Genomic DNA, 26,181 nt, shown 5'->3' with positions numbered 1-26,181 from the left:
TTTACCACGAGAGTTCAAAACCAGCCTCACAATATTTAGAAACCAACTAGCAAAGGAATTAGAAGACTGGAGAAGACAGGAACCAGAAGGAGTTGTTCTTAAGTACATGGATGACATCCTGATTGCAGCCAGAACCAGAGACAACTGTGTACAACTTACCGTAAGTTTATTAAACCTCTTAGGACTGGGTGGGTAGCGAGTTTCTAAAGACAAAGCACAGATTGCTAAGGAAGCAGTAGTTTACTTGGGGCTTGAGATCTTCCATGGACACCAACAGCTCAGCAAAGAATGGAAAGAAGCCATCTGTTGACTCTCAGAGCCCCATACCATGAGAGAGATGCAAGCTTTCCTGGGAATGGTAGGGTGGTGTCGATTATGGATAGCAAATTATGGACTGCTGGTAAAACCCCTACATGGAGCATTAAAAACAGCTAAGAGAGAAATTATCATATGGACTGAAAACACCAGAGCAGCTTTTAAACAGCTGAAACACTCTCTGATGTCGGCTCCGGCATTGGGACTGCCAGACTTAACTAAACCTGTTGAACTTTTTACATATGAGAGACTGAATAGGACGTTGGGGGTACTAGCACGGTGCCTCGGTAACCAACAGAAGGCTGTGGCTACTTTTCTAAACAGCTAGACAATGTAGCCCAAGGCTGGCCAGGGTACCTGAAGGCTGTGGCAGCCACTATCATCGTGATCCAGGAAGCCTGAAAACTCACCCTGGGGTGACACATTGTAGTGTATGTACCCCATGCAGTAACAGTTGTACTTGAACAAAAGGGGGGGCATTGGTTATCTGGTAACCAGATGCTTAAATACCAATCACTGTTATTAGAGCAGGATGATGCTGCCTTGAAAACCACTTCTGTTGTTAACCCTGCCATGTTTCTGTCCTCCACCTTAATTGATCGTAAGCCTGAACATGATTGTTTACAGACTATCGAAGAAGTCTATTCCAGCCAATCAGACCTAAAAGATGTGCCCCTGAAGAATCCAGATTGGGAACTTTTTACAGATGGGAGCAGCTTCATGAAAAATGGCAAACGGATGACAGGCTATGAAGTGACTACACAGCGCAAGGGCATCAAGGCAAAGGCCCTGCCAGCAGATGTATCATCACAGAAAGCTGAACTGATTGCACTGACAAGAGCACTAGGTCTGAGCGAAGAAAAGAAGGTAAATGTATGGACTGACTCTAAATATGCTTTAGTGTGTCCGTGCCCATGGAGCCATCTGCAACGAAAGAGGATTCCTGAATGGTCAAGGTAATCAAATCAAACATGCTGAACAAATACTCACCCTCTTAGAGGCCATTAAGAAACCGAAGTAGCTATCATGGTCACCAAATGGTATAAAGGTCACCAAAATGGTAAAGGTCACCAAAAAGGGAAAACCACTCCAGAACTGGGAAATCGCTTTGCTGATAAAGCAGCAAGAGGGATTGCAGAAAAACAGATTCTTGCAGTAATTCCACAAAAAGAGGTTGAATTGTTAGAATTTTCACCCCAAAATATGACCAAGGAAACCACAAACTAGTTAAGTTCCCTAAAGCTGAGATCACAGAGAGTGGATGGGCTGTCACACCAGCAAATCAGGTTGTAGTCCCACTCCTGATCCTTCAGGAGCTAGCCAAGAGGAGCTAGCCAAAGGAGCTAGCCAAGAGGAGCTAGCCAAAACACACATTTTGGGGTTGAAAATCTTCGAAAACACCTAAAAAAGGTATTAATAGGAAAGGGAATGACTGACATTGCACAGTCAGGAGTGAGCAAATATGAAATCTGTTGTAAGAACAACTCTGACATGAGGAAAAGAGTTGTGTTCAAAAGCAGGGGATCTTCCTGGAGATTACTGGCAGATAGATTTTGCAGAGTTACCATGCAAGGAGGGATACCGGTCCATACTGGTATTAGCTGACACCTTCAGTGGATGGCCAGAGGCTTACCCCTGTCACACTAAGGCAGCCAAGGAAGTGGTGAAAGTTTTGCTCAATCATTCTGAGGTTCAGAGTTCCCTTGGGAATGTTATCAGGGAGGGGACCTCACTTTGTTACAGCAGTGGTTAAGGAAATTAGCTGGATTTTGGGAATTTCTTGGGATCTGCATACACCTTATAGACCCCAAGAGAGTGGTAAAGTTGAACGTATGAATGGGACTCTCAAAACAAAAATTAGCAAAATTTGTCAGGAAACATCCCTGAGATGGGTTCAGGCCTTGCCTATAGCTTTACTAAGAATTTGCATTCAACCAAGGCGAAGGGATAACATCAGTCCCTATGAAATACTGTGGGGCAGGCCATACCAGATTCCACATATTCCAGGTGAAATTCACATGACGGCAAAACTTGATTTGCAGAAATATCTAATGGCTTTAGGTTCCACTTTGCAGAAGCTCCAGAATTACATCGTGCTATCCAGACCCATGGGACTGGACACACCTGCACATCCCTTCCAACCTGGGGGCTGGGTCTATGTTAAGTGGTGGGACAGTGATCCTCTACAAGCCAGGTGGAGAGGACCATTCCAAGGTCTGCTGACCACCCTCACTGCAGTCAAAGTCGCTGGCAAAGGACCAGCTACTACCATTCACTACTCCAGAGTTAAGAAAGCTTCTGCTCCTGAAACAACTGTAAAGACCGAGACTAATGCAGATGAAAACCTGGTTTAAATTATTCCTCTTCTATGCCCAAAGAACTGTTCAAAATAATCATTATTCTTCTTTGCAGGATAACTGACTGTGCAAGACATAACTGTTGTGAGACATTTACTGTTAGATATGTATCTGTTTATTATTAGATGTTTGTATTGATAGTTGTTTATTATTGTTAGATACTCATCTGTTATTAAATACCTATCATTAGTAAATATTTTGAGTAGAGACTGCACAAGGTAAAGGCCTTGTTGAGCCTCTAATGGGGGGAAATGATGCCTCAGGTTTTAGCTTTTATATTTTTCAGATTCTGTTCTGCTTTAGTGTTTAAGTCTAGGCTTCATATTAGGGGGTACTAAGCTCTCTTCACAGAATAGGGAGACAAAACAATTCCTTCTCTAGCTGGGGACCAAGGACAAATGATCCAGTGTAGCAAACCCCATGAGCTCAGTAAGGCTCCATGGAGAATTGAACAGTAGGAACTGCTGAGTCATGATGAGACAGCAAAATAAGTTCCTGTCTCTCTGAGCCCCGCCCCAAAGCTTATCTCTGTAACCCTATAGGCCATCTTACCTAACCCTTACTATTGGTCAAGTTTGGATCCCCCTTAACCCTATAAAAGGGGGCCAACTTTAGCCCATTTGGGAGAAGAAGAGCTGCTGCTGGAACCTTCACAGCCTCCCTTCAATAAACCGTCGCTGTGGAACACCAGGGCGCTCCTTCTCCTCTCTCAACCGTCTGCTGCAGCCTCAAGCCAAAGGCTTCCTACCTAGCAAGCTAAGAGCTGATATCCTAAGAGAACTGATACCACTATAGAGCTGGCAATCACCAAACTTGCTAAGGGGGTAGCCTGCGGCAAGGGCCACGAGCTAGCCTAGCTTTCGGGCATCCTCTCTCCCTGAGGACAGGGCTCCCGGGCCATCTTGCACTGCTCAATAATAAGGCCAGAATAGAGGCTTTATTATAATCCAGATCTCAGGCCCAAGAGCATAAACAATGGTGGACCGAAGAGAGAAAACAAGAAGGATGGGCCTTCATGGCCTAAAGCTGTAATTGGACAATTAGCTCCAATATGCTAATGGAACAACACTTATAAAAGTGTAAGACCCTGTGACCAGTCGTCCGTTTTTGTGGCCACTTTGGCTTGTGGTGCCCAGTGTGGATCCATTGAGGCCTCTTAATAAATACCTATTTTATTCTTTAGCTGCGTCCAGTCTCTCTTCTAGGTCAGCCTTCACAAGGCATCAGATGGACGTGGAGCAGCTCCTGACCCTACGGATGGACCTGGAGCAGTTCCTGACCCCATGGAAGCTCATGGAGCAGTTCCTGACCCCATGAATGGACCTGGAGTCCCGTCCACACACGGACACCAAGCTCTGCTGAGAGTTTATTGATCATTCCGGGGGAGTTCCCAGGGGTTCGAGGTGGGGTCCTCCAGGGACGGCGATCTCCTCCTGCCACTGGAGGGGTCGGCACACAGGTGTCACCAGCGGGCCCGATCCTACAACCAGAGCCCAAACCGTGACCTGGAGGGGTTCTTGACCCCATGGATGGTCCTTGAGCAGTTCCTGACCCCATGGAAGGAGGACCTGGAGCAGTTCCTGACCCCACAGATGGACCAGCTCCAGGACCTGGAGCAGTTCCTGGCCCCATGGAGCCTCCCAAGAGCAGCTGGATGATGCTGCCCCAAAAGGTGGGGTCAGGGTGGTACTGGGGGAGACTGGGAGGCACTGGGGTGTACTGGGGCACACCGGGGTGATCCCAAGGATGGTGGCCATGCCAGGGGAGGGTCCAGGCCCCACAGAACTCAGGGTGCTCACCTCAGATCTCCTCGCTCGAGAGGCTCTCACTGTCCCCTGCGGAGAGACCCCAAGATGTCACCAGGGTGTCCCCAGTCCCAGTAAGGTGTCCCCAGACCCAGTAAGGTGTCCCCCCTCCCAGTAAGGTGTTCCCACTCCAGAAAGGTGTCCCCAGTCCCAGTAATGGATGGGGGTGTTGGGGTTAAGGGAGGCCCCCAGAGATGGGGAAATGGGGATGGGGGACCCCAAGGAAGTGGGATGGGGGTGATGAAGGCCTGACATTGTGGGGGAGGAGGAGGAGGAGGAGAAGGAGGAAAAGGAAGGGGAAGATGAGGATGAGGAGGAGGAGGAGAATGACATGAGAATGAGGAAGTAGATGTGGATGAGAATGAGGAGGAGGAAGGAATTTCAAGGGGGGGGACATGGGGCCTGAAACTTGGGGTGGATGGGGACAGGAGAAAATGGGATAGGGGACAAAATCCCAAAATCTGAGGGCTGTAGGAGGGGCTTTGGGAGTGGGGAGACAAGGAAGGGGATTTGGGTTGGGTTTGGGATTTGGGGTTGGGGTTGGGATTCGGGTTTGGGTTTTGCATTTGGGTTTGGGTTTGGGATTTGGGTTGGGATTGCGATTTGTGTTTAGTAAGGCATTTGGGGTTTGGGTTTGGGAAGAATATTTTCGTTTGGGTTTGGGGTTTGGATTTGAGTTTGGGATTTGGGGACATCCCACAGATGGGCAAGGCAAGAAAGAGGGCAGGGAATGGATGGGGAACAATGCACTGTGGGGGTTACTGGGGGACACTGGGATAACTGGGAATACAATGGGGCTCTCTGGCAACAACTGGGGGTCACTGGGATAACTGGGAATACAATGGAGGCCCTCTGGGAAGCAGTGGGATTTACTGGGGTGTACTGCGATTTACTGGGATGGGTGGGAATACAATGAGGGGGAATCCCTGGGAAACACTAGGATTTACTGGGGTATACTAGGGTGTACTGGGATTTATGGGGTGTACTGGGATTTATGGGGTGCAGTGGGATGGGTGGTAGCCCTCAGAGGGGAAGTCTGGCCCCACAATTCCCAATTCTCACCTCGCTCTTCCCAACTGTGGCTCCCCCCTGCAGAGAGATGGTGACACATCACTGGGGTGTCCCCGGCCCCAGTTAGGGATGGGCTGGACAAACTGGTTCCCAGTTCCTACAGTTCCCCCAAAAACTGGTTCCCAGTTCCCCCAAAACTCCAAAACTTATCACGAGGATGGAACAACCCACCTCGTCCATGGTGCCCTGGGGAAGGGGAGCAGAGGGACCTCAGGGTTTGACCTTATGGGGCAGAGGGGGTCCCCAAACCCCCCATCCCATGGCTGGAAAATCCCAGGAAGGAAAATCCCAGAGATTCCAACCCAAAGGAAAATCACTAAAAGGAAAATCCCCAGAGATGCTGACCCAAGGGAAAATCCCAGAGATCCCAACCCAAAGGAAAATCCCAGAAAGGAAAATCCCAAAGATTCTGACCCAAAGGAAAATCCGAGAGATCCCAACCCAAAAGATCTCCCGCTCACCATGGTGATGGAACCCTCCACCGGAGCCGAAGTCGTGGTGGCAAACCCAGCCCCGTCTCAGGTCCAGGGAACATCGTCTGCCAGGCCAAGCATCTGCCGGGCGGCACAGCAGGATGGAGAAGAGCAGGGCCACGCTGAGCACAGCCACCTTCATCTTCCTCTGGCTCTGGGCAGCGCTGCCTGAGGCTGCAGCAGGTGAGGAGCACCTTTATCCCTGCCGGGACTCCTCCCTGCACCCTCCCTGCCAGCCCCCAGGCCAAAGCCCGGCTTGGCACAGCTCCCAGCCCTGGCCACAAGCCCAGCCCTGGCACAGAGTCCATCCCACCCCACCTGTGGCACGGATCCAGCCCCCTTGCCCGGCATCCCTCCAGCTTCCTGCACGGGGCAGCTGCCCCTGGAAGGGCCCAGGCACCTGGGGGGCCAAGGGGGGCAGGCAGGGAGCCAAAGGCACCTGGGGACCCTGTGGGGACAGCCCCCAGTCCAACACAATCCATCCTCCAACAGCCCCCAGTGCCAGATCCCCCATCTCCTGCTGCCCCTCCCCTCCCAGAGCTTTCCCTGGGGGACACCCCAGAGCTGAGCCTGGCCCCAAACACTGCGGGGCTGAGCAGAATTGTCCCTGTTCCCATTCCAGTCTCACGGGGAAACTGGGGCTGGACTGACCCCACTTCTTGGGACGCCAGCATCCTGGAATCAGGGGAATGGGGAGGGGGGAGGTCAGTGTGTGACTGTCCCATGGGGGCACCTGGGTGACTGGCATCTCCAGGCTCTGGAGGCACTGGGGAGCACTGGGGAATGGTGGCCCTGGGACACCAGGGCCAGGCTTGGGGCAGTGCCGGGGTGGTCACGGTGCACAGCTCCAGCCCATTCTCAGCACTGCTGCCCCAAACTGCTGCAGGCCCCCGGGGGAAGATCCCCTGCCCAGCCCCAGTGTCCCACCCAGGACCACTGTGTCCTGCTGGCTCACCCCAATCCTGCTGGCTCACCCCAACCCTGCTCTGCTGATCTGTCCCACACATTGGATCCCAGCACAGCTGTGGCTCCAGACTGGGCTGGCACTGGGACACAGCTCCCACAGAGCCCCTGGTCCCAGGGATGGCCCTGCCCTGCCCTCAGCCCAGCACTGGCTCTGAGCAGGGGTCACCTTCCTGCCCGAGGGTCCCACACTCCTGTCCCAGCTCAGAGCCCCTGTCAGGGTGACCCCTGAGGGCTCAGAGCAGGGACAGTCCCTGGCAGGGCTTCCCGTGAGCTGCCAGTGCCTCCATTCATTTCCAGGAGATGTTCCCTCCTCACGGGCCACTGACCACACAGAAGGGACCTGTTGTGGCCACCTGGCAGAACCCGTCGGGCACCTGCCCTGACCAGGCACACTGTGTTTGCTTCCAGAGCTGCTGCTGACCTGGAGGATTTTCCTGCCACCCCTTTGTGCTTTGGGCCTCCCTTGTTGGGGAACTGGGGAGCCTTGACCCAGGAGGGTCCAGGGGAGGTGGCCCACTCCAAGGGGGGAAATGTACAGTCCCTGGACATCCAAGTGGCTATTGGGGACCATCCCAGCTGTCAGTTGGTGCTCAAGGTGGCCAGAGCAGCTGTGGCCGCCCCTGTGTCCCTCGAGGTGTCCAAGGACAGGCTGGACATGGGGACTTGGAGCAGCCTGAGATACGGGAAGGTGTCCCTGCCCACAGCAGGAGTGGAATGGGATGTACTCTATTCTTTTGTTCCTTCCTTTGCCCACCCAAAACATTCCAGGATTCCCGGATTCTGTGCTGCCAGCAGGCCAGGCCAGTGACTGTTCCCCAGCTGGTTCTCCCTGTCCAAACCAGTCCAACACAGGGAGCCCCCTTCTGAGTCCCCTCTCCCCCAGCCCACAGCTCCTGGGAATTAGGGGGCTCTGATGTCCATGAGACCTAAAAGCGGGAAGAACAGAGCCCCCTTTCCTCCTCCCCTTTCCCTCTGTGATCCCCCAGGACACCTCCCTGAGAAGGGCCATGCCCCAAATGGATTTGGAACCCCAGAGTGGGAGAAATCCCCTGGATTTCTCCCACTGAGAAGAGGCTGCAGGAACAAGAGGGATTTCCCCAGGTGTTGGATTTCTGGATGCTGAGGATTTTAGACTTTCTGCGCTGACAGACTCTGACCCCCAAAAGAGCACTGCATTTGATCTGAGGCCATGGAGAAAGCTTCCAAAATTAAATTACAGAATTAAGATTATAGGTGTGTAGTTTGATTAAAAGCGTGTAATATCATGTAGTAGAAAACTTAGAGTTTAAAGTTTTAGAATATAGAAATATATAGAAAGCAAAATAAAAGATTTAAGACAGAAGCTAGTCCTTCTTCTTCCTGAATTTAGATAGTATTTTGTAATTAAACTAAAAAGGCCACATTATGAGACACAAATAATTAGTTATTAAAAGTAAAAATAATTTAAGTACCATTTGTCAATTGGATAGTTTTTCCTTAAAAGACATTGTAAAAATAGATATGAGGCCATTTTGTTGCTTATTAGTAAAATGTTATGCAACGCACAGCTTGTAAGACTGTAATATAGATTAAAAAAAACCCATCTAAGTCTAAACACAAAATACTGTCTCAAGCACAACCAATCACCCCAGGACACCTCCCTGAGAAGGGCCAGGCCCCAAATGGATTTGGAACCCAAGAGAGGGAAAAATCCCCTGGAAGGGGCTGTGGGAACAAGAGGGATTCCCCCAGATGCTGCCAGCTCCGCTCGGGGAGGGAAAGGAGGACACCCAGGTGGCACCTCAACCTTGTCCCCCTGCAGGCCCAGTGATGTCTCTGATGCGTCTCTCTATCCATCATCAAAGTGGGGACATTTCCCCATTCCCAGGAGCTGCTGATCCGCAAACAGGAAGCTGGCCATGCCCAGCCTGTGGACGCACAGCTGGGATGGTCCCCAATAGCCACTTGGATGTCCAGGGACTGTACATTTCCCCCCTTGGAGTGGGCCACCTCCCCTGGACCCTCCTGGGTCAAGGCTCCCCAGTTCCCCAACAAGGGAGGCCCAAAGCACAAAGGGGTGGCAGGAAAATCCTCCAGGTCAGCAGCAGCTCTGGAAGCAAACACAGTGTGCCTGGTCAGGGCAGGTGCCCGACGGGTTCTGCCAGGTGGCCACAACAGGTCCCTTCTGTGTGGTCAGTGGCCCGTGAGGAGGGAACATCTCCTGGAAATGTCACGGAATGTCAGTGGAGAATGGAGGCACTGGCAGCTCACGGGAAGCCCTGCCAGGGACTGTCCCTGCTCTGAGCCCTCAGGGGTCACCCTGACAGGGGCTCTGAGCTGGGACAGGAGTGTGGGACCCTCGGGCAGGAAGGTGACCCCTGCTCAGAGCCAGTGCTGGGCTGAGGGCAGGGCAGGGCCATCCCTGGGACCAGGGGCTCTGTGGGAGCTGTGTCCCAGTGCCAGCCCAGTCTGGAGCCACAGCTGTGCTGGGATCCAATGTGTGGGACAGATCAGCAGAGCAGGGTTGGGGTGAGCCAGCAGGATTGGGGTGAGCCAGCAGGACACAGTGGTCCTGGGTGGGACACTGGGGCTGGGCAGGGGATCTTCCCCCGGGGGCCTGCAGCAGTTTGGGGCAGCAGTGCTGAGAATGGGCTGGAGCTGTGCACCGTGACCACCCCGGCACTGCCCCAAGCCTGGCCCTGGTGTCCCAGGGCCACCATTCCCCAGTGCTCCCCAGTGCCTCCAGAGCCTGGAGATGCCAGTCACCCAGGTGCCCCCATGGGACAGTCACACACTGACCTCCCCCCTCCCCATTCCCCTGATTCCAGGATGCTGGCGTCCCAAGAAGTGGGGTCAGTCCAGCCCCAGTTTCCCCGTGAGACTGGAATGGGAACAGGGACAATTCTGCTCAGCCCCGCAGTGTTTGGGGCCAGGCTCAGCTCTGGGGTGTCCCCCAGGGAAAGCTCTGGGAGGGGAGGGGCAGCAGGAGATGGGGGATCTGGTACTGGGGGCTGTTGGAGGATGGATTGTGTTGGACTGGGGGCTGTCCCCACAGGGTCCCCAGGTGCCTTTGGCTCCCTGCCTGCCCCCCTTGGCCCCCCAGGTGCCTGGGCCCTTCCAGGGGCAGCTGCCCCGTGCAGGAAGCTGGAGGGATGCCGGGCAAGGGGGCTGGATCCGTGCCACAGGTGGGGTGGGATGGACTCTGTGCCAGGGCTGGGCTTGTGGCCAGGGCTGGGAGCTGTGCCAAGCCGGGCTTTGGCCTGGGGGCTGGCAGGGAGGGTGCAGGGAGGAGTCCCGGCAGGGATAAAGGTGCTCCTCACCTGCTGCAGCCTCAGGCAGCGCTGCCCAGAGCCAGAGGAAGATGAAGGTGGCTGTGCTCAGCGTGGCCCTGCTCTTCTCCATCCTGCTGTGCCGCCCGGCAGATGCTTGGCCTGGCAGACGATGTTCCCTGGACCTGAGACGGGGCTGGGTTTGCCACCACGACTTCGGCTCCGGTGGAGGGTTCCATCACCATGGTGAGCGGGAGATCTTTTGGGTTGGGATCTCTCGGATTTTCCTTTGGGTCAGAATCTTTGGGATTTTCCTTTCTGGGATTTTCCTTTGGGTTGGGATCTCTGGGATTTTCCCTTGGGTCAGCATCTCTGGGGATTTTCCTTTTAGTGATTTTCCTTTGGGTTGGAATCTCTGGGATTTTCCTTCCTGGGATTTTCCAGCCATGGGATGGGGGGTTTGGGGACCCCCTCTGCCCCATAAGGTCAAACCCTGAGGTCCCTCTGCTCCCCTTCCCCAGGGCACCATGGACGAGGTGGGTTGTTCCATCCTCGTGATAAGTTTTGGAGTTTTGGGGGAACTGGGAACCAGTTTTTGGGGGAACTGTAGGAACTGGGAACCAGTTTGTCCAGCCCATCCCTAACTGGGGCCGGGGACACCCCAGTGATGTGTCACCATCTCTCTGCAGGGGGGAGCCACAGTTGGGAAGAGCGAGGTGAGAATTGGGAATTGTGGGGCCAGACTTCCCCTCTGAGGGCTACCACCCATCCCACTGCACCCCATAAATCCCAGTACACCCCATAAATCCCAGTACACCCTAGTATACCCCAGTAAATCCTAGTGTTTCCCAGGGATTCCCCCTCATTGTATTCCCACCCATCCCAGTAAATCGCAGTACACCCCAGTAAATCCCACTGCTTCCCAGAGGGCCTCCATTGTATTCCCAGTTATCCCAGTGACCCCCAGTTGTTGCCAGAGAGCCCCATTGTATTCCCAGTTATCCCAGTGTCCCCCAGTAACCCCCACAGTGCATTGTTCCCCATCCATTCCCTGCCCTCTTTCTTGCCTTGCCCATCTGTGGGATGTCCCCAAATCCCAAACTCAAATCCAAACCCCAAACCCAAACGAAAATATTCTTCCCAAACCCAAACCCCAAATGCCTTACTAAACACAAATCGCAATCCCAACCCAAATCCCAAACCCAAACCCAAATGCAAAACCCAAACCCGAATCCCAACCCCAACCCCAAATCCCAAACCCAACCCAAATCCCCTTCCTTGTCTCCCCACTCCCAAAGCCCCTCCTACAGCCCTCAGATTTTGGGATTTTGTCCCCTATCCCATTTTCTCCTGTCCCCATCCACCCCAAGTTTCAGGCCCCATGTCCCCCCCCTTGAAATTCCTTCCTCCTCCTCATTCTCATCCACATCTACTTCCTCATTCTCATGTCATTCTCCTCCTCCTCCTCATCCTCATCTTCCCCTTCCTTTTCCTCCTTCTCCTCCTCCTCCTCCTCCCCCACAATGTCAGGCCTTCATCACCCCCATCCCACTTCCTTGGGGTCCCCCATCCCCATTTCCCCATCTCTGGGGGCCTCCCTTAACCCCAACACCCCCATCCATTACTGGGACTGGGGACACCTTTCTGGAGTGGGAACACCTTACTGGGAGGGGGGACACCTTACTGGGTCTGGGGACACCTTACTGGGACTGGGGACACCCTGGTGACATCTTGGGGTCTCTCCGCAGGGGACAGTGAGAGCCTCTCGAGCGAGGAGATCTGAGGTGAGCACCCTGAGTTCTGTGGGGCCTGGACCCTCCCCTGGCATGGCCACCATCCTTGGGATCACCCCGGTGTGCCCCAGTACACCCCAGTGCCTCCCAGTCTCCCCCAGTACCACCCTGACCCCACCTTTTGGGGCAGCATCATCCAGCTGCTCTTGGGAGGCTCCATGGGGCCAGGAACTGCTCCAGGTCCTGGAGCTGGTCCATCTGTGGGGTCAGGAACTGCTCCAGGTCCTCCTTCCATGGGGTCAGGAACTGCTCAAGGACCATCCATGGGGTCAAGAACCCCTCCAGGTCACGGTTTGGGCTCTGGTTGTAGGATCGGGCCCGCTGGTGACACCTGTGTGCCGACCCCTCCAGTGGCAGGAGGAGATCGCCGTCCCTGGAGGACCCCACCTCGAACCCCTGGGAACTCCCCCGGAATGATCAATAAACTCTCAGCAGAGCTTGGTGTCCGTGTGTGGACGGGACTCCAGGTCCATTCATGGGGTCAGGAACTGCTCCATGAGCTTCCATGGGGTCAGGAACTGCTCCAGGTCCATCCGTAGGGTCAGGAGCTGCTCCACGTCCATCTGATGCCTTGTGAAGGCTGACCTAGAAGAGAGACTGGACGCAGCTAAAGAATAAAATAGGTATTTATTAAGAGGCCTCAATGGATCCACACTGGGCACCACAAGCCAAAGTGGCCACAAAAACGGACGACTGGTCACAGGGTCTTACACTTTTATAAGTGTTGTTCCATTAGCATATTGGAGCTAATTGTCCAATTACAGCTTTAGGCCATGAAGGCCCATCCTTCTTGTTTTCTCTCTTCGGTCCACCATTGTTTATGCTCTTGGGCCTGAGATCTGGATTATAATAAAGCCTCTATTCTGGCCTTATTATTGAGCAGTGCAAGATGGCCCGGGAGCCCTGTCCTCAGGGAGAGAGGATGCCCGAAAGCTAGGCTAGCTCGTGGCCCTTGCCGCAGGCTACCCCCTTAGCAAGTTTGGTGATTGCCAGCTCTATAGTGGTATCAGTTCTCTTAGGATATCAGCTCTTAGCTTGCTAGGTAGGAAGCCTTTGGCTTGAGGCTGCAGCAGACGGTTGAGAGAGGAGAAGGAGCGCCCTGGTGTTCCACAGCGACGGTTTATTGAAGGGAGGCTGTGAAGGTTCCAGCAGCAGCTCTTCTTCTCCCAAATGGGCTAAAGTTGGCCCCCTTTTATAGGGTTAAGGGGGATCCAAACTTGACCAATAGTAAGGGTTAGGTAAGATGGCCTATAGGGTTACAGAGATAAGCTTTGGGGCGGGGCTCAGAGAGACAGGAACTTATTTTGCTGTCTCATCATGACTCAGCAGTTCCTACTGTTCAATTCTCCATGGAGCCTTACTGAGCTCATGGGGTTTGCTACACTGGATCATTTGTCCTTGGTCCCCAGCTAGAGAAGGAATTGTTTTGTCTCCCTATTCTGTGAAGAGAGCTTAGTACCCCCTAATATGAAGCCTAGACTTAAACACTAAAGCAGAACAGAATCTGAAAAATATAAAAGCTAAAACCTGAGGCATCATTTCCCCCCATTAGAGGCTCAACAAGGCCTTTACCTTGTGCAGTCTCTACTCAAAATATTTACTAATGATAGGTATTTAATAACAGATGAGTATCTAACAATAATAAACAACTATCAATACAAACATCTAATAATAAACAGATACATATCTAACAGTAAATGTCTCACAACAGTTATGTCTTGCACAGTCAGTTATCCTGCAAAGAAGAATAATGATTATTTTGAACAGTTCTTTGGGCATAGAAGAGGAATAATTTAAACCAGGTTTTCATCTGCATTAGTCTCGGTCTTTACAGTTGTTTCAGGAGCAGAAGCTTTCTTAACTCTGGAGTAGTGAATGGTAGTAGCTGGTCCTTTGCCAGCGACTTTGACTGCAGTGAGGGTGGTCAGCAGACCTTGGAATGGTCCTCTCCACCTGGCTTGTAGAGGATCACTGTCCCACCACTTAACATAGACCCAGCCCCCAGGTTGGAAGGGATGTGCAGGTGTGTCCAGTCCCATGGGTCTGGATAGCACGATGTAATTCTGGAGCTTCTGCAAAGTGGAACCTAAAGCCATTAGATATTTCTGCAAATCAAGTTTTGCCGTCATGTGAATTTCACCTGGAATATGTGGAATCTGGTATGGCCTGCCCCACAGTATTTCATAGGGACTGATGTTATCCCTTCGCCTTGGTTGAATGCAAATTCTTAGTAAAGCTATAGGCAAGGCCTGAACCCATCTCAGGGATGTTTCCTGACAAATTTTGCTAATTTTTGTTTTGAGAGTCCCATTCATACGTTCAACTTTACCACTCTCTTGGGGTCTATAAGGTGTATGCAGATCCCAAGAAATTCCCAAAATCCAGCTAACTTCCTTAACCACTGCTGTAACAAAGTGAGGTCCCCTCCCTGATAACATTCCCAAGGGAACTCTGAACCTCAGAATGATTGAGCAAAACTTTCACCACTTCCTTGGCTGCCTTAGTGTGACAGGGGTAAGCCTCTGGCCATCCACTGAAGGTGTCAGCTAATACCAGTATGGACCGGTATCCCTCCTTGCATGGTAACTCTGCAAAATCTATCTGCCAGTAATCTCCAGGAAGATCCCCTGCTTTTGAACACAACTCTTTTCCTCATGTCAGAGTTGTTCTTACAACAGATTTCATATTTGCTCACTCCTGACTGTGCAATGTCAGTCATTCCCTTTCCTATTAATACCTTTTTTAGGTGTTTTCGAAGATTTTCAACCCCAAAATGTGTGTTTTGGCTAGCTCCTCTTGGCTAGCTCCTTTGGCTAGCTCCTCTTGGCTAGCTCCTGAAGGATCAGGAGTGGGACTACAACCTGATTTGCTGGTGTGACAGCCCATCCACTCTCTGTGATCTCAGCTTTAGGGAACTTAACTAGTTTGTGGTTTCCTTGGTCATATTTTGGGGTGAAAATTCTAACAATTCAACCTCTTTTTGTGGAATTACTGCAAGAATCTGTTTTTCTGCAATCCCTCTTGCTGCTTTATCAGCAAAGCGATTTCCCAGTTCTGGAGTGGTTTTCCCTTTTTGGTGACCTTTACCATTTTGGTGACCTTTATACCATTTGGTGACCATGATAGCTACTTCGGTTTCTTAATGGCCTCTAAGAGGGTGAGTATTTGTTCAGCATGTTTGATTTGATTACCTTGACCATTCAGGAATCCTCTTTCGTTGCAGATGGCTCCATGGGCACGGACACACTAAAGCATATTTAGAGTCAGTCCATACATTTACCTTCTTTTCTTCGCTCAGACCTAGTGCTCTTGTCAGTGCAATCAGTTCAGCTTTCTGTGATGATACATCTGCTGGCAGGGCCTTTGCCTTGATGCCCTTGCGCTGTGTAGTCACTTCATAGCCTGTCATCCGTTTGCCATTTTTCATGAAGCTGCTCCCATCTGTAAAAAGTTCCCAATCTGGATTCTTCAGGGGCACATCTTTTAGGTCTGATTGGCTGGAATAGACTTCTTCGATAGTCTGTAAACAATCATGTTCAGGCTTACGATCAATTAAGGTGGAGGACAGAAACATGGCAGGGTTAACAACAGAAGTGGTTTTCAAGGCAGCATCATCCTGCTCTAATAACAGTGATTGGTATTTAAGCATCTGGTTACCAGATAACCAATGCCCCCCCTTTTGTTCAAGTACAACTGTTACTGCATGGGGTACATACACTACAATGTGTCACCCCAGGGTGAGTTTTCAGGCTTCCTGGATCACGATGATAGTGGCTGCCACAGCCTTCAGGTACCCTGGCCAGCCTTGGGCTACATTGTCTAGCTGTTTAGAAAAGTAGCCACAGCCTTCTGTTGGTTACCGAGGCACCGTGCTAGTACCCCCAACGTCCTATTCAGTCTCTCATATGTAAAAAGTTCAACAGGTTTAGTTAAGTCTGGCAGTCCCAATGCCGGAGCCGACATCAGAGAGTGTTTCAGCTGTTTAAAAGCTGCTCTGGTGTTTTCAGTCCATATGATAATTTCTCTCTTAGCTGTTTTTAATGCTCCATGTAGGGGTTTTACCAGCAGTCCATAATTTGCTATCCATAATCGACACCACCCTACCATTCCCAGGAAAGCTTGCATCTCTCTCATGGTATGGGGCTCTGAGAGTCAACAGATGGCTTCTTTCCATTCTTTGCTGAGCTGTTGGTGTCCATGGAAGATCTCAAGCCCCAAGTAAACTACTGCTTCCTTAGCAATCTGTGCTTTGTCTTTAGAAACTCGCTACCCACCCAGTCCTAAGAGGTTTAATAAACTTACGGTAAGTTGTACACAGTTGTCTCTGGTTCTGGCTGCAATCAGGATGTCATCCATGTACTTAAGAACAACTCCTTCTGGTTCCTGTCTTCTCCAGTCTTCTAATTCCTTTGCTAGTTGGTTTCTAAATATTGTGAGGCTGGTTTTGAACTCTCGTGGTAAAACTGCCCACGTAAGTTGACTTTTTCTCCCTGTCTTGGGATTTTCCCACTCAAAAGCAAAAACCTCTTGGCTGTCTTCGTGCACTGGAATGCAGAAAAAGGAATCCTTCAGGTCTACAACACTAAACCACCCTAATTCATCTGTCAATGTGGTCAAAAGGGTGTAGGGATTGGCTACTACTGGCTGTATGTCTTCTGTAATTTTGTTAATTGCTCTTAAATCTTGTACTAATCGATAATTCCAAACATCTGCCTTTTTAACAGCTAATATGAGGGTGTTGTTGAACTTGGACTCATATTGTACTAATAAACCATCTTGTAGGAATTCTTCAATTACAGATACCAGTTCCTTATGGTTCTGTACTTTCAAAGAGTAATTTTTTTTGCCTTACTGGTATAGTTCCTGGTTTGAGCGTAATACTCACTGGTTCTGCTCATTTGGATCTTCCTAGGATATCACTGGCCCACATTATTGGATTTACCGCATTTTCAACTTCAGCAGGGATTTCACTGCATTTTTCCTGTATAAAAAGTGCAGCAACTTGGACAAATGTAGATTCAGGAATTACAACTTGTACACCCTTCCCTTTTTAAAATTTAATTTCTGCTTCCAATTTTTTTAGCAAGTCCCTTTCCAGCAATGGTTTAGAGGAGTTAGGCATATAGAGGAATTGATGGGTAACCCAATGCTTCCCCAGTTTAAATTTTAAAGGTTGGAAAAAAGGCCGTGTTTCGCTCACCCTGGTTGCTCCAACAATATGTACAGTATTGTGACTCAGTTTCCCTTCTAAGGTATTTAACACAGAATATGCTGCTCCAGTGTCTACAGAAACTCAATTGTCGCAGTGAGGGAAACTTGGACGCTCAATATGAGTGTTTAGCAAGCTTCGTTTATTGAAGAGAGCATCAGACTTTTATGCACAACAAGTAATAAGCTCATACATATTCTGCAAGCTAAGCAATCTATTGGCTATACTACAATATCAGCTCTTCCTCATACCTTAGGGATTACATCTTTCTTTTCTCATGTCTCTCTCACTGCTTGTTATTGTACCACAGCCATGCTCAAGGACACAGTGTTTTGCAGGTGCAGGGACCCAGATTAGCTGCATCCTCCGATTCTTGGTCCAGAACGTGGCCCCTGTCACATAGCCATTCCTCCACACTCAATGTCATCTTTCCCCAATTTAGCTATAACCGAGGGCTCTCCTGGGGGGCTAGCCCTCAGACCCCATCACTCAGAGCCTGAGCTGCTTGAGGTTTGTACAACTGGCAGTTGGGGGATTGATGATTTTTCTTTCAACACTGGAGAGTCCTTTTTCCAATGCCCCCATTTCTTACAGTACGCACATTTGTTCTTCTCCGTAGGGGAAGCTTTCTTTGATGATTTTCCTGAGTTGCCTTCTTACTAGGTTGGGATTTAACTCTTTCAGTTGGACCCCTATCTCAAAACACCTTCCAGGCAACCTCTAGCAGTTTATCCATATCTCAAACTCCCTCTTTTACAGCTTTCTTCTTATATCATTTGAAGCCTGACCCATAAACGACAAAACCAGATGTGCTTTACCACCAGCTGAATTCAGGATCTAGATCAGTATATTTGATGGCAGGTTTTCTTAACCTGTTTAAAAAAATCAGTGGGTGATTCATCATAATTTTGCCTTGCTTCATAAAGCTTTGATGAATTTATAGTTTTAGGGACACCATGTTCCAACCCATATACCACAAGGCTTTGGTATTGTTTTAACCTTGCCATATGTTCTGGTATATTTGGATCCCACCCAGGATTCTCAAGGGGGAATATCTGAGTGACAGTGCCTTGAAGCAGTCCACTGGCTATGCTCCCCTCCACAGGTCTTGTGATGGCTTTATTGACCATTCGTCTCTCGGTGGGATCAAGTAATGTGTCTAACATAGAGTTCAGATCAGCCTAGTCAGGATTTTGTGAGTTAATAGTCCATTCTACTAATTTTGCCACTTTATCTGGGTCCTCTTTATATTTCCCACAGTAGTTTTCAACTGCTCTAACTCTATAAGGGAGTATGGGAGTATTCACATATATCAGCCCCTGATTGCCAACAGCTTGTCATAATGGGGCTTGCAAACTTGGTTTTTTTTCCTTTTTCATCTAGTACGGTGGGCAATTGGGCTGCATTCTCTGATGGCTTCTCTTGCTATTTTTCCCCTCCTTCACCTGTTTAAGGCAGCAATGATCTCATCCATTTCATCATCCTTTTCTTCATCTTCAAAGCCATTTGAGCAAGAGCTGTCTGACTCTGTTGCAACCAGTGGTCTAGCTTGGCTGGTCCCAGTCCTAGAAAGCATCACACAGGACCTACTCTGACGCAGCTCCCAGGCTGTGTGTCTGCCATCTTCGATGATGTCATCTCCTGAGGCAGCTCCCTGGCCTTTGGGGTCACTGGAGTAACTCAGAGGACTGAGAACAGAGGAAGCACCACTCCCTCTATGGGAGGTTCCCTCTCCGCCCTCCTTGTAAAAGGCCCTGGCCCCTGGCTCTCCTCTTAGGGTGGTGAAGGAGGCAGTGGTGGTGTCCACTGCTGCCAAGGCCTGTGTCTTGGTTTGAAAAGACAGGTGTCTGCCAAGGAAGGCAGGAGCCTCCCCTGAAATGGAAAATGTAAACCCCCTACCTCCAAATTGTTATGATTTTGAAATTAAGGGGCTCTCAGGCAAAGATGTGGGAGTAGGAATAACTGTTCTTTATTAGAAAAAATAAAAATATATAAAAAAATGCAGTAATACAAAACAACACTGATAGAGTCAGAATACAACCTGACACCCTGTGGATCAGAGTGTTGGCAGCAGTACCATTAAATGGTGGCTGCAGTCCTCCTGCAGTGACAGGTGTGGTTCTGTTGAAGCAGCAGTCCTGTAGAAGGGTGTAGTTTTCCTCTCATGGTCCACTGGTGGTGTTGATGGACCTGGTTTTCCTGCAGGAATCCAGTGGAGAAGACTGCTGCTCCTCTGGGAATCCAGTGAAGAAGGCTGCCCTGGTGTCCTAAAATCTCAGATTATATCCAGGAAGGAATGCTTGGCTCCTCCCCCTGAGCGGAGCATTTCCCAATGGGATGATGTAATTTTTATCAGTCCTGCAGTGAGAGTCAATGGCCCATTTACAGGAGATATTTCCCAGAGGGAGGATGGGTTTGTGGAAGAGATAAAGAAACATGCCCAATTAACAGAAGATAATTGTCACACCTCTAACAGATGGCAAATAGAATAGACACTTATCTTGCAATCCAGGACATTATCCACCCCTTATTCTATTTCCACCTGCATCACAATGAAACCTTACACGCAGTTCTCACTTAGGACTGGGTTTCCCTGTGGTACACAACAGGCATCTTTCTGCATTACCCACCAAGTGTAACCAGGTCCTTGAGCAAAAACAGTCCCATGGATGGGTTTGCCTTTGCCAGAGGTGGGACTAATCCAAACAGTCTTTCCTAAAATACCTTTCATGTGTACAACAGGTACTTTATCCCCATCCACTCTGTGCAGGGGTTCAGACTGGGCAGGACCAGCTCGATTGATGGACCCTCTGGTGTTGACCATCCAGGTGGCTTTTGCTAAGTTCATTTCCCAATTTCTGAAGGCGTCCTTGCCAAGTGCCTTCAGGGTAGTCTTAAGTAGTCTGTTACACTGTTCAACATTCCTGGCAGCTGGTGCATGAGAGGGGATATGGTATATCCATTCAATACCATGTTCTCTGGCCCAGGTGTTTATAAGGCCATTCTTGAAATGGGTCCCGTTGTCCAACTCAGTTCTCTCAGGGGTGCCATGTCTCCACAGGATTTGTTTTTCCAGGCCCAGGATGGTGTTCTGGGCAGTGGCGTGAGGCACGGGGTAGGTCTCCAGCCATCCAATGGCGGCTTCCACCATGGTCAGCATGTAGCGCTTGCCTTGTCATGTCTGGGGCAGTGTGATGGAGTCAATCTGCCAGGCCTCCCCATACTTTGGACCATTGCCCACCATACCACAGGGGCTTCCACCTGCTTGGCCTGTTTGATGGCAGTACACGTCTCACAGTCATGGATAACCTGGGAAATACTCTCCATGGTTAGATCCACCCCTCGGTCTCATGCTTGCTTATAGGTGGCATCACTACCCTGATGGCCTGAGGCATCATGGGCCCATCGAGCTAGGAACAACTCCCACTTATGTTGCCAATCTAAGTCTGTCTTTGACACCTCTATCTTTGCAGCCTTACCTATCTGTTCATTGTTTTGGTGTTCCTCATTAGCCCAGTTCTTGAGAACATGGACATCTACATCACAGACTTTCACAGGTAGCTTCTCCACCCAAGTAGCAATGTCTTTCCACTCATCAGCTGCCCAGATTGGCCCCTGGTTGCCTTCTGATGAAATCTTCTCTTCAATTCTTTTAGTATAGTTTTAATATATCATTTTCTTTTAAGAAAATATATATCATCAATAATAAATCAGCCTTCTGAAACATGCAGTCAAGATTCTCGTCTCTTCCCTCGTCCTGGGAACCCTGCAAACACCACCGCACTTTGGGCCTGAGGGCCAATGGGCAGAGGGAACAAGGGTGGTGCAAAGGCGGGACAAAAGGGCAACAACCAACTGGGATTCAGGGGAGGAGCTGCAGGGAATGGGAACCAATAGGAAAGTGGGAGTGGGGAACATTCTAGAACTGGGGAGGAGATCAAGGATGCTGTAACTTGGGTCATCAACATGTAAGGGATATGATGCCACTAGGACACACACCAGGGGACAATGTCACCACACCTGTGGGGACGCTGCCACCAGGATGCCTCCAGTGACACCCAGCATGGGCCCACATGGCCCCTGTGGGTGACACTGACCCTTGCCCTGTCCCCAGGGGCAGTTGGGATCCCCTGAGCGTGGTGGCCCTGGGACACCCTGGTGGCTGTCACTCACTCCTGGGCCACTTGTCACCAGCTGAACAAGTTCCCATCCTGCCCTGGTGGGTGGTGACATTTGGCTGGGACACCACAATGGTGGCAGGGGGGACATAGTGGCAGGAACTGCATCAGGCAGCGCTATGGCTGAGATGAAGGTGCTGGTGGCACTGTGGTGGCACAGGTGGTGGCCTTGATGCTGTCCTAGTTCATGTCCCCATCCATGTTCATGTCCTCCCATGTCACCATCCATGGCTGTGTCCCCCCATGTCCCTGTCCATGGCCACTTCCAACTCAGGTCCCCACCCAGGGCTGTGTCCCCATGTGTGCCCAACCAAGCCTTAGTTGAATGTCTGTATTTTTACCCCAATTTCAGGGCTTTCAAAGGTATGAACAGAAACCTTTGTGTTTGAAGGCAAAATCAAAAGGATTTATGTGTCCCTGCCAGAAGAGCATCCAACGTGCTTGGGTGGGTGGGAAGAACCTTTTTTGGAGGGGTTTCCACCCCACTGTCTCCAAAATCATGGGTTTTGCCCCAGTCTGACCTGACTTGGTTGTGGAAGATGCCTGTGGGGCAGAGAGAATTAAAATGATGGATTTGTATTGGAGAAGACCTCCAAGGCCATCCAGTGTTACTTGATGCCACCAGGAAGACGCAAGAAGTGAGATTTTTCTGGGGTCAGAAGTCGACAAATATGCTCGATGTTCTATAGGACATGAAACAACATGAGTGCACATACCACTGTTCTCAAGGTGAAAAAAGGGAAGTTTATTTTCTGACTCCAACATGTATAGTTTTCCAAAAATGACAGTGGATTGGAGGGTGACAGTGCCACCTCTCCAATGGCAAACCAACAGTCCATCAAATTTCTTCTCCTCCATAAAAGAATGCAAAACAATAAGTTATTTACAGGAAGTGTGTGAGAAAGTTTGCTACAAGAATGTAAACATCAGAAGGCTTAGAAAAATCTTCAAAAGTCAGGGCGACAGCTCTCCACAATGGATTTCTGATGTTGGTCTGTGGATGTGTCCAGGTGCTCATAGGGAGCCAGGAGCCAGCCAGGTGTCTTCCTAACACAAATCAGCAGCACCACGGATCACCAGGGCTCTGCCCAACGGGGTCACTGGGGATCATCCAGTGCTGATCCTCCAATGAGGGATGGAGCTGTGGAGCTGGAGCAGCACACAAAGCTCTTCCCGCCCTGGGAGCACTCCCACAGCTTCCCTCAGTGCTGACTGTGTTTGTGCTGGGTCAAGGCTGACCTCTAGGAAAAGCTCTTCCCACACCAGGCACACTCATAGGGCCTCTCCCCGCTGTGGATGCGCTGGTGGGCACTCAGGTGGGCGCTCGTCCTGAAGCTCTTCCCACACTCCCCACACTCGTAGGGCCGTTCCCCCCTGTGGCTCCTCTGGTAGGCAGACACTTCATAGCTGGTCTTGAAGCTCTTCCCACACTGGGGACACTCGTAGGGCCTCTCTCCAGTGTGGATGTGCTGGCGCCTGATGAGGGTGGAGTTCTCCCTGAAGCCCTTCTTGCAGTCGGGGCAGCGGAAGGGCCTCTCCTCTGTGTGAGTGCGCTGGTGATGGAGGAGATTGGAGGTGGTCTTAAACCTCTTCCTGCATTTATCACACTCGTAGGGCCTCTCCCCAGTGTGAATCTTGTGGTGGTGGATCAGGCTGGAGTTGTAGGCGAAGCTCTTCCCACATTCCCCACACTCGTAGGGTTGTTCCTTCGTATGGCTGCTCTGGTGGTTGGACCTCAAACTGAAGGTCTTCCCACACCTGGGACACTCGTAGGGCCTCTCCCTGGAGTGGATGAGCCTGAGGAGGCTGCACTTGTCCCTGAAGCCCTTTCTGCAGTCGGGGCAGTGGAAGGGCCTCTCCTCTGTGTGAGTGCGCTGGTGATGGAGGAGATTGGAGCTGATCTGAAACCTCTTGCTGCATTTATCACACTCGTAGGGCCGTTCCCCGTGTGGCTCCTCTGGTGGAAAATCAGGCTGGATCTGGCTCTGAAGCTCTTCCCACACTCAGGACATTGGTAGGGCCTCTCCCGGTGTGGACGCACTGGTGGCAGATCAGGTTGGAATTGTGGCTGAAGCTCTTCCCACACTGCCCACACTCATAGGGCCTCTCCCTGGTGTGGATTCCCATGTGGGAGTTCAGGCAGGAGCTCCACCTGAAGGTCTTCCCACACTGCCCACACTCGTAGGGCCATTCCTCTGAGTGGATTCTCCAATGGTTGATCAGGGACGATCTCCACCTGAAGCTCTTCCCACATTCCGAGCACTTGTGTGGCTTCTCCCCATCCTGAAGCTGCTCAGGTGCCGTAATCTGCAGTTCTCTGGGCTTTGTATAGGTCCAATCTGGCTAGCTGGAACCCAAGCCCACACAGACCTGCATGGACTGAAGATTAAAGACAAGAAGCGCTCTTCCACCACATGGGGACAAGTATCCTGTTTATTGGCTTGTGATGGGACACTGCTGGCCGCAGCGACCACCCAGGTGGCAAAAGAGGCCAAATCTTTACCTGCAGTGGGGTTTTATCCCCCAGGAGAAAGGGGGCGGGGAAAGAGGACCGTGGCCAATGGGATGCCACTGGGGAGGAGCGAGGGGAGGGGTATCCATGGGGCAGACCACCAGGTGTGTAGAAAGGAGTGCATGGGGAGAAACCATGTGATGAGGAAGGGGGAATAATCTACATGACAGACTACACTCAGTACAAAATTCCCGTTACCCAGTGCAGAACAACTACTAAATAAACTATTTAGTGCAATACAACACTCAGGGACCCCCAACTTCCAGCTGTGGTCACCTTCCCAACCCAAGGTGGGTCTTTCCTCCTAGGATCCCCATGATCTGCGTTTGCATCCCCTCCTTGTGCAGGATCTTCGGGACTTTTCCTCCCCGTTGGATTCCTGTGCCCTGGAGCTGCTCAAAACAGCCTCTGCCACGAGGTTCTGCTGTGGGGATTTGTCCTCCCTGCTCTCCATCCTCAGCTCCTTCCCTGGGGGAGGAAGGACAAGAAGAGGATGGGATTTTCCTCCATGCCACAGGGAAGGGGAAGGAGATCTCCCCAGTGCATCCCTGGCTGGACAGCATCAGCAGTGGGGCTGTCCTGCAGCCGGGGGCCGTGCTGGGCTGGGAGATGGAGCAGGAGAGAGGGGGAAAAGGGCACTGACTTCCTCCTCACCTGTCTAGGTGTTCTGGGACATCTTTTTCCTCCTCGCAGCCTCTTCCTCCACCTGGCCAATGTCGGGTCCGGCTGTCTGTCTCTGCCCCGACACGGGTAGAGTGGTTCTTGGGTGGCACGCGATGCAAAGGACGAGTCTGGACTCTTCAGCTTTTCGGTCTTCAGGTTGTTTATTATTTCTTATCTACAAAATTTTTCTGTCTGCCCAACAGAGGTCTGATCTGCAAGCAGTCACAGGCACTCTCTGACCACCCACGGGGCGGTCATGTCTTTTTATACTAAAATCTACGTACACAATATTTACCTTTATTTCCCAATGCTTTTCACCCATGTTAGCAAGTGCACCTTCACCATAAACCAATCCCCAAGTGCCAACATCATCACAGGAAATGGAGGGCAAGAAGAAGAAAGAAGAAGGACGAGACACGCCCTGATCCCTCCATCTTGTCTCCATAACCCCCCTGTACCAAAAACCTTAAAGTCTATATCTCACCCTCTAAATGTGTCTCTTTTACACCTTTTACTCTAAAGTGATTCTCTTGTCCTCAAACTCTTGTTACTTCTGTGGATGGATCAAAATCAAGCCACCAAACACTCTTGGCAACATTCCAGGATTTTCGAGACCCCCAAGGGTTCTCCTGGCATCTCTGGACATCGGGAACGATGTGCTGAGATCCCACAGGCCAAGGTTTGGGAATGGGAAATCCTGTTTTGGGAGGGCAAAACAAGGGCTGAGCGTGTTGGGTTTGATGATCCCAGTGCCCAAGTGCAGCTGGAGAAGTCAGCGCCCCTTTCAGCCTCGGGGAGCCCGGACCCCGCTAATCCCCAGCCTCCCCCACCCCTCCAGGCTGCCGGAGGTCCCTCTGCACCGGGATCGCCCCACTCCAGGGCTCTCCCCACTCCGGGGCTCCCGCGTTCCCCCCGGCTCTCCCGGGGATCCCCAAAGCCGGGATCGCCCCCTCCCTGCCGGTACCGGGCCAGCGTCCCGTGGGACCCCCCAAGATCCCTGCAGGGCCATTTCCGGGTCGGCTTTGGGCTCCTGCAAGATCCAAACATCCCCGCCCCGACAAAAATCCCTGTGGAGACCCCCCCGCCATGGATTTGGGGCGACTCCCCCTCCCCGCTCACCTGCGGCTTCCGGAGGGGGCGGAACCGGGGCAGCCGCGGCCCGAGCGGGGGAACCGCGTGGGGTTGGTGCTGCGGCTCCTCCTCCCGCTGCTCCTCTTCCTCCTCCTCTGGCCCTCCTCTTCTTCCCGCTCCTCTCTCTCTCTTTCCCTTTCCTTTTCCTCCTCCTCTGTCCCTCCTCTCCCTCCCGCTCCTCCTCCGCTCCCAGCCCGGCCCGGGCAGTGCCGGCACCCAAAAGCAGCCGCGCTCTGCCCTGGGGGGGGTTCCAAAGCGGCCCCGCCACGCCCGGCACTAGGAGCGATACTGGGAACACTGGGAACGATGGTGAGAGCAGCGGGCAGGAACTGGGAGCGCTCTCCCTGCCGGTCCCGCTCTTACTGGGAGCAAACAGCGCCCGGACGCGGTGCAGCCGGCGGGGGCGGGGCCGAAGGCAAGGGCGTGGTTATGCAAATCATGGAGCGATCGCGCGCTGGGA

General features: G+C 51.4%; 3 long non-coding RNA genes across 4 annotated transcripts; 1 reads left to right on the top strand and 2 right to left on the bottom strand.

The window, feature by feature from the left end:
• Nucleotides 1-4,025: 4,025 nt before the first annotated feature.
• LOC143696432 (uncharacterized) lies at nucleotides 4,026-6,174 on the bottom strand. Its single transcript, XR_013185843.1, has 4 exons — nucleotides 6,010-6,174; nucleotides 5,540-5,566; nucleotides 4,472-4,507; nucleotides 4,026-4,152 (listed from the first exon to the last, which is right to left on the bottom strand). It is a non-coding gene; the product is annotated as an uncharacterized LOC143696432 (long non-coding RNA).
• Nucleotides 6,175-10,316: 4,142 nt separating this feature from the next.
• Nucleotides 10,317-12,465, top strand: LOC143696376 (uncharacterized). Its single transcript, XR_013185822.1, has 4 exons — nucleotides 10,317-10,481; nucleotides 10,925-10,951; nucleotides 11,984-12,019; nucleotides 12,339-12,465. It is a non-coding gene; the product is annotated as an uncharacterized LOC143696376 (long non-coding RNA).
• A 171-nt stretch (nucleotides 12,466-12,636) lies between these two features.
• LOC129124912 (uncharacterized) lies at nucleotides 12,637-26,117 on the bottom strand. 2 transcript variants are annotated; one of them, XR_013185819.1, is made up of 3 exons: nucleotides 25,710-26,115; nucleotides 16,331-16,572; nucleotides 12,637-15,548 (listed from the first exon to the last, which is right to left on the bottom strand). It is a non-coding gene; the product is annotated as an uncharacterized LOC129124912 (long non-coding RNA). The 2 variants fall into 2 exon arrangements; XR_013185818.1 differs by having other exon boundaries at nucleotides 12,637-16,572; nucleotides 25,710-26,117.
• Between the last annotated feature and the right edge of the window lie 64 nt (nucleotides 26,118-26,181).

Source organism: Agelaius phoeniceus, chromosome 34 (assembly GCF_051311805.1).
Source record: "Agelaius phoeniceus isolate bAgePho1 chromosome 34, bAgePho1.hap1, whole genome shotgun sequence".
Classification (NCBI taxonomy): domain Eukaryota; kingdom Metazoa; phylum Chordata; class Aves; order Passeriformes; family Icteridae; genus Agelaius; species Agelaius phoeniceus.
The sequence above is the reverse complement of the archived record's forward strand: the minus strand, read 5'-3'. Positions and strand labels throughout refer to the sequence as shown.